Source organism: Ornithorhynchus anatinus, chromosome 5, assembly GCF_004115215.2.
Source record: "Ornithorhynchus anatinus isolate Pmale09 chromosome 5, mOrnAna1.pri.v4, whole genome shotgun sequence".
Classification (NCBI taxonomy): domain Eukaryota; kingdom Metazoa; phylum Chordata; class Mammalia; order Monotremata; family Ornithorhynchidae; genus Ornithorhynchus; species Ornithorhynchus anatinus.
Window position 1 is genome coordinate 35254986 of NC_041732.1, and position 6409 is coordinate 35261394.

At 40.0% G+C, this 6409-nt stretch overlaps 1 non-coding gene across 1 annotated transcript; it reads left to right on the forward strand.

Annotated features, from left to right (window-relative positions):
- The first annotated feature begins 1070 nt into the window (after positions 1-1070).
- LOC114812719 lies at positions 1071-1208 on the forward strand. Its single transcript, XR_003760370.1, has one exon. It is a non-coding gene; the product is annotated as a small nucleolar RNA SNORA7 (small nucleolar RNA).
- The last annotated feature ends 5201 nt before the right edge of the window (positions 1209-6409 follow it).

The window sequence follows — 6409 nt, forward strand, 5'->3', positions numbered from 1 at the left end:
TATTCCTTCTGCATGCCTTATGTTTATTAGAGGTTTTTTCATTAATACAAAGAGAAAGGGCAAGCTTTTCCCCCAGATCTCGTTATACCTCATCCATCTTTCTCAAACAGAGCATAAGCAGCCTTCTCCTTGTTGTTGGACCATATCCCATTTAAATTCACAAAGGACTTCCTTTGGGTGGTGCTCTTAGGTTTTCAGCAGATCCATAAAGGCCTTTCTTTTCTAGTTGTTTGAGATCATGATTAAATGGAAAATGGGTGTTTGAGTCCAAAATATTTACAGAGCTGAATAGCTCTTGGGTGATCTTCTCTCTAAAAAGTTAAATATTTGATTATTCAATTTCTTCTGGTCCCATCAATATTCAGGGCCCCTGGCTCTTACCAAGGAGGATATTGCATTTATTTGTCTGAATTAACTCTGAGACAACACGCTTAGGTGGTGGTCCTAATTCCAATAATAGATAGTGATTGTCTTCCCAAACCCTCATTACCATTCATCTTAACCATCTAGACTATAAACTTGTTGTGGGCAGGAGATGTCTACTGACTGTGTTATAGTGTACTCTCCTAAGCAGTTAGTACAGTGCTCTGCACATAGTAAGCACTCAACAAATGCCACTGATTGATCTCACATAACTTTGGATAGATAAATAATGAAACAATGCATGCAAATCTGAGGAAGTGTGCTCAATAGGAGGAAGATAGTCTCGTCATCTGCATCCATTTAAATAATTCCTGGTGTAGAACCTAGGTGCTTTGATGAAATTTTTACTTTAAAAAATATTCAGTGATTTCCCATGTATAGCATTCATCTTAGTGGAAGCCTATCTTAATGTCAACACACAAGGTTTTCCACTTAATATTTTTCCTCCTGAAGTATTTTATCCAAATCATCCCTTAGAGAATGTTATAAGAATATTTGACTTTCCACAATATTTCTGGAGGCAGTCGATTCACTAGTCAAATCTGAAGCATTTGTCAGATGCCTTTAAAATATCAAGCCTAAATAGTAGCAATTCTGCTTCTATCTCAGAGAGCCTGATCAATTATGGAGTGACTACTACCCATATCCACCTCTCAGGGTCGAACCTGGAGAGTTTCCAATACTCTACCGGTCTCAACTATGGGAAGGAGAGTCATGCAGAGGCATAGCCATTCCATTCCTATCTTGGGCAGTGGCTAGTGAGTGGAAGGCAATCTGCTGCAAGTCAAAACTCACCTGTACAGGGCAGCAGCAGCATGAGAGAGAGTCCAGGGTGGAGACTCAAGTTGACTGCATGGAAGCAGACAGTGGTAAACCTCTTCTGTATTTTTACCAAGAAAACTATTCATTCAATCATATTTATTGAGTGCTTACTGTGTGCAGAGCACTGTACTAGCGCTTATGGATACACTACCAGCATGATTGCAGATGGAGGTGGGGCTTTCTGCAAGGGATGTGTCCATGGCATCACTATGGGCCGGAGACAACTTGACAGTTTAAGACAAGACTTCCCATATAAAGGTAGCAACTTAAATTCCCATAGCTTTCTTGGATTTCAGAATATTGGACCTAATTTTAAAGCTTCTCAGTACTGTGTTAAGAAATTCCTGTTGGATTTTAAAGTTATTGGAATATTATTCCCCCAGGTATAACACACCAAAAACCAAAGAGGAGAGAATACCTCTCAATCTCTGTCATAGGGCAGAGTCTGTGTGTACGTTTATAACACCGTCCTGTAGAAAAGCTTGGTAACTGCACTCTCTGTGCTTCAGGAGTTCTGATCTGGTTTGCTTTTAATGTGAGATGCTGTACCAGTCTGTTGTGCAGTGCTACTGTGTGATTATTAGGCAGGTGTGACTTTTCACCTCCTGAGGTGAGTGAATCATTTTCCTAATCAACGCTTTGAAAAGGGTCTGTGAGGTGCTGGGTTAACAACATAAGGTACTATTTATTGTTGTTTTTAACTTCTAATCTCATTAAGGGGTTCTTTGACTAATCTTACAGAACTCTCCCCTTGGGGCTTTGCCTGGGTAAGTCACACTGCCCAATTTCCCAGCTGGGGAAAGAAAGCTACCAATTGGGGTAGCTTCTTGTTGAAACTCACCCAATCCCAGAGGTTTGCCGAAGGGATAACAACTGGGAGATCTTCCTTCCAGTATCCCAACTGAGGTTTGGAACCAACTGAGTTGTCACTCTGAATCCCGCTCTGGCAGCTGGCAACCCTGAGTGTAGTAATAGAATTTTGAGACTTTAGCAACTGGATTCCTTCCACTTTGCAGCTCTCCCACTGTGGATCCGACTCCTTGATATGCCAAGAGCTTTGTCTGCAGCAGCTTTAAAAATCAAATTAAAGAGGTGTTTGTTCCCTTTTTGCCTTCCACTACTTTTTAACTGTTATTAATATTTATGGATTATTCTGAAAATCCCCTTGAGTCCTCTGGTGAAGGGTGGACACCGTACAAATGCATCTTCCTGTGATTTGTTATATAGTAGATGGTACTATACCCTTACTCCACAGTGGTGTTACTTAATTTGAGAAGCAGCATGGCCTACAGGATAGAGCACAGTCCTAGGAGTCAGAAAGACCTGGGTTCTAATTCTTATTCTGCCACTTATTTGCTCTAGGACCTTGGGTAAGTCACTTCTCTTCTGGGCCTCAATTACCCCATCTATAAAATGGGGATTAAAACTGTGAGCCCCATGCAGAAGAGAGGCTATGTCCAACCTAAGAACCTTTTATCTACAAACAGTACAGTGCTTGACATATAATAAGCACTTAAATACCCTTAAGAAAGTAATTTCACAAAATAAATGCTTGATGTGAAATTCATTTAAAAATATGAGTACTGGGTGGGAGGAGGCAGAGGGAGAGAGGAAGTATGCACTTTCAAAAATGAATTCAGCAGGCATCAGTGGATCAAACATAAATGGATAAAACAAAGATTAGCTTCCTTCATTGCATTATCATTGACATATCAGCAAGAGGTAAACAATTCTCTTCTCAGATCTGACTTGGATGGGCTGCTTAAGGCTAAGATTACTTGGGAAACCCGTTTACCCACCATAGCAGGAATGTAAGTGACCCTGGCATGGATTGAATATCATTTTGTATTTTTTCATTAATATTTAGTATATTATTGCTATGAATTGAGCTGCCTTAGGTCATTTTCACTTTCCACTCAGAAAAGATGCAAAGAGATTAATCAAAATAATTGGGATTAGTCAATCAGTCAGTCATATATATTGAGTACATATTGCATGCAGGGCACTGTACTAAGCTCTTGGGAGAGTACAACACAACAAGTGATATTAGTTAAGCACTTACTATATGCCTACTGTACTAAAAGCTGGGACAAATTCAACATAATCAGGATTCACAGGGGACTCACAGTCTAAGTAGGAGGGAGAACAGGCATTGAATGTCCATTTTGCTGACAAGGGAACTGAGAACAGAGAAGTTGTGACTTACCCAAGGTCACATAGCAGGCAAGTGGTGGATCCAGGAAGAGAAGAGGTCACCACTCACTAGAAATTCAAACTTAGGGAGGAAAAAAAAATGGGAAGACAGGTGGTTGGATCAAGAATAAAATTAATCAATGTGAGCTGATTTTAATAATAATAATGATGATTTTGGTATTGTTAAGCACTTACTATTTGCTACACACTGAGGTAGATGAGGGTAGATTGATGAGGGACTCAAAGCTCAATGAACTACACTGTTTATAAGTTTCACCTAAATTTTTCAACCTGAATTTTGGAGAATCAAGTGGATTTGGGGGAACTTTTGCAGGTGGTAATTAATAATAATTATGATATTTGTTACATGCTTACTATGTCCCAAGCACTGTTCTAAGCACTGGGGTACAAACAGCAAAGCAACATGGCTTAGTGGAAAGAGCACGGGCCTGGGAGTCAGAGGTTGTGGGTTCTAATCCTGGCTCTGCCACGTATCAGCTGTGTGACTTTGGGCAAGTCACTTACCTCATCTGAAAATAGGGATTATAGACTGTGAGCCCCACGTGGGGCAATCTGATGACCTTGTGTCTCCCCCAGCACTTAAAACAGTGCTTGGCACATAGTAAGTGCTTAACAAATACAAAAAAAAAGTTAATCAGGTTGGACATAGTCCTTGTCCCACATGGAGCACATAGATTGTCAGAAGTTACCCAGGGAGGCAAATTTCAGTAGAAGAAAGAAGTGAAAAAGAGTTCCTCTTAGAAAATGCCCACAGAAATTAATAAGATAGGTATAGACTCTAAAGCACCTTGAAAGAAATAACAAAAGTGGATATGATTAGCATAAAATGTTAATAAGTTTCTTAGGAGTAGGAGAGTAATTTTGAAACATAGGACCCATTAGCAGAAGTTGTTAACACTGAAGTTCTTGTTTCTTGTCCTTGAGTATTTTCTATGCAGCTCCATTAAGCATGCGTGATGGTACCTTGGTGCTTTAGTTCTGCTGAGCTTGACTTAGATGAGCTTTAGAGTTCAAAATTGCCAAAGCTTCCTTTTGGATAATGCACCCTGCTGATAGAGTAGGGAGAATGCAAAGATAAAGCAAAAGAAATATTAATTTGACATAGAGATTTGCAAGTGAAGAAAATGTTCATATCTTGAAGAGTTTCTGAACTTTATTTTGTAGAATAGTAACAGATAAGTACTTGTATTGAATCTACGTCAATTTTGGCTTCTTCCGTAGGCTTCATTTCTAGTGCAGTTGGCGCCTATTGTAAGATGGGAAGAAATTCCATAAGAATTCATTTAAAGTCCCTTTGATTTGTATCCATATCATGCAACTACATTCCTTCATTTTTGAAGGTAATGCTAGTAAGAGTGAGATCTCTCTTTTCACATGTGCTGAAAAAGGTGATGTGGATCGACCAATTCTTCCATATTGTTTACAAATATGAAAAAGTCCTTTATTACGCCAATAGGTTTGGCCCACATCTGGCCTATTTCTGTTTTTGTCCTGCCTCCTGACATTCAAACTCCTCTCTGCCTCTGTCTCCATGCTACACAATGCTATGTCTTATTGCTTGAGATTGTGCTTCACTTTGTATTTACATAGGTTTTTTTCCTGCCCTCCAGGCTTGCATGTGTCCCTACTTCTCTATACAGCAGCTGTTCTGGTATCCTGCTGTCATCTATCTCCCTATGCATCTCACCCATTGGAGCTGTGGTGCTGTGAGCACTGTTTCATTGCTGATGAGCTGGCTGCCTTCCAAGACCTCTTGGAACTTTTGTGCTGGCATTTGATGTTGAGTAGCGTTAGTAGATGATGCTGATGAGACTCCTTTATGAGCTAAATGAACTCTTCAGTGGTAAGTCCAGGTCGACCAACCGTATAGAAGGCTGGACATGGTATGCCCCTTTGTCCTATTATTGCCTTTCCATAATGATTTATTATGCTATATTAATTTATTCAAAATTGTTTACCGAATACTAACTACAATGTGCACAACACTGAACTAGGCATTTCGGAGAGTGTGTGATCCCTGCCCTCAAGGAATATGTAGTCTTCTGATGAAACATGTATATACAGAGAAGCAGCATGGCTTAGTGGAAAAAGCACGGGCTTGGGAATCAGAGGTCATGAGTTCTAATCCTGCCTCCGCCACTTGTCAGCTGTGTGACTTTGGGCATGTCAGTAAAATTCTCTGGGCCTCAGTTACCTCATTTGTAAAATGGGGATTAAGACTGTGAGCCCCATGTGGGACAACCTGATGACCTTGTATCTCCCCCAGCGCTTAGAAAATTGCTTGGCACATAGTAAGTGCTTTTTGAATACCAACATTATTATTATTATTATTATTATGCATACATATGGAAAACAAGTGAGATAGAAAGAGAGAAAAATGAAGAGTGATTCTTTGTGTTCAATGAATGCACCACTGATGGTAAAATTCACTATGGGGGCTTACATGCCTGAAAAAGACAATATAGAATCCACTGTCCTAACTACAAAGAGCTATTGGAGTTCCTATTCATGTATTTGGATAGTGGTCAAAATTTTCCTAGTTAGGCATGGCACCAAAATGTAGGCATGGATCTTTTTCTTCCTATCGTCATCACCCTTTCTTCCAGATCTGTAATTCTCAGCATGAGATCCAAAATTCTGCTATCCAACAAGGAGGGGACTGTTGTATTAGAGTTGGATAATCCTTTCAGCTGATGAAGGAATCAAAGCTAGATGAACTACACTGTTTATAAGTTTCACCTAAATTTTTCAACCTGAATTTTGGAGAATCAAGTGAATATGGGGGAGCTTTTGGAGGTAATAATAATAATTATGGTATTTGTTACATGCTTACTATGTCCCAAGCACTGTTCTAAGCGCTGGGGTGCAAACAACAAAGCAACATGGCTTAGTGGAAAGAGCACGGGCCTGGGAGTCAGAGGTTGTGGGTTCTAATCCTGGCTCTGCCACG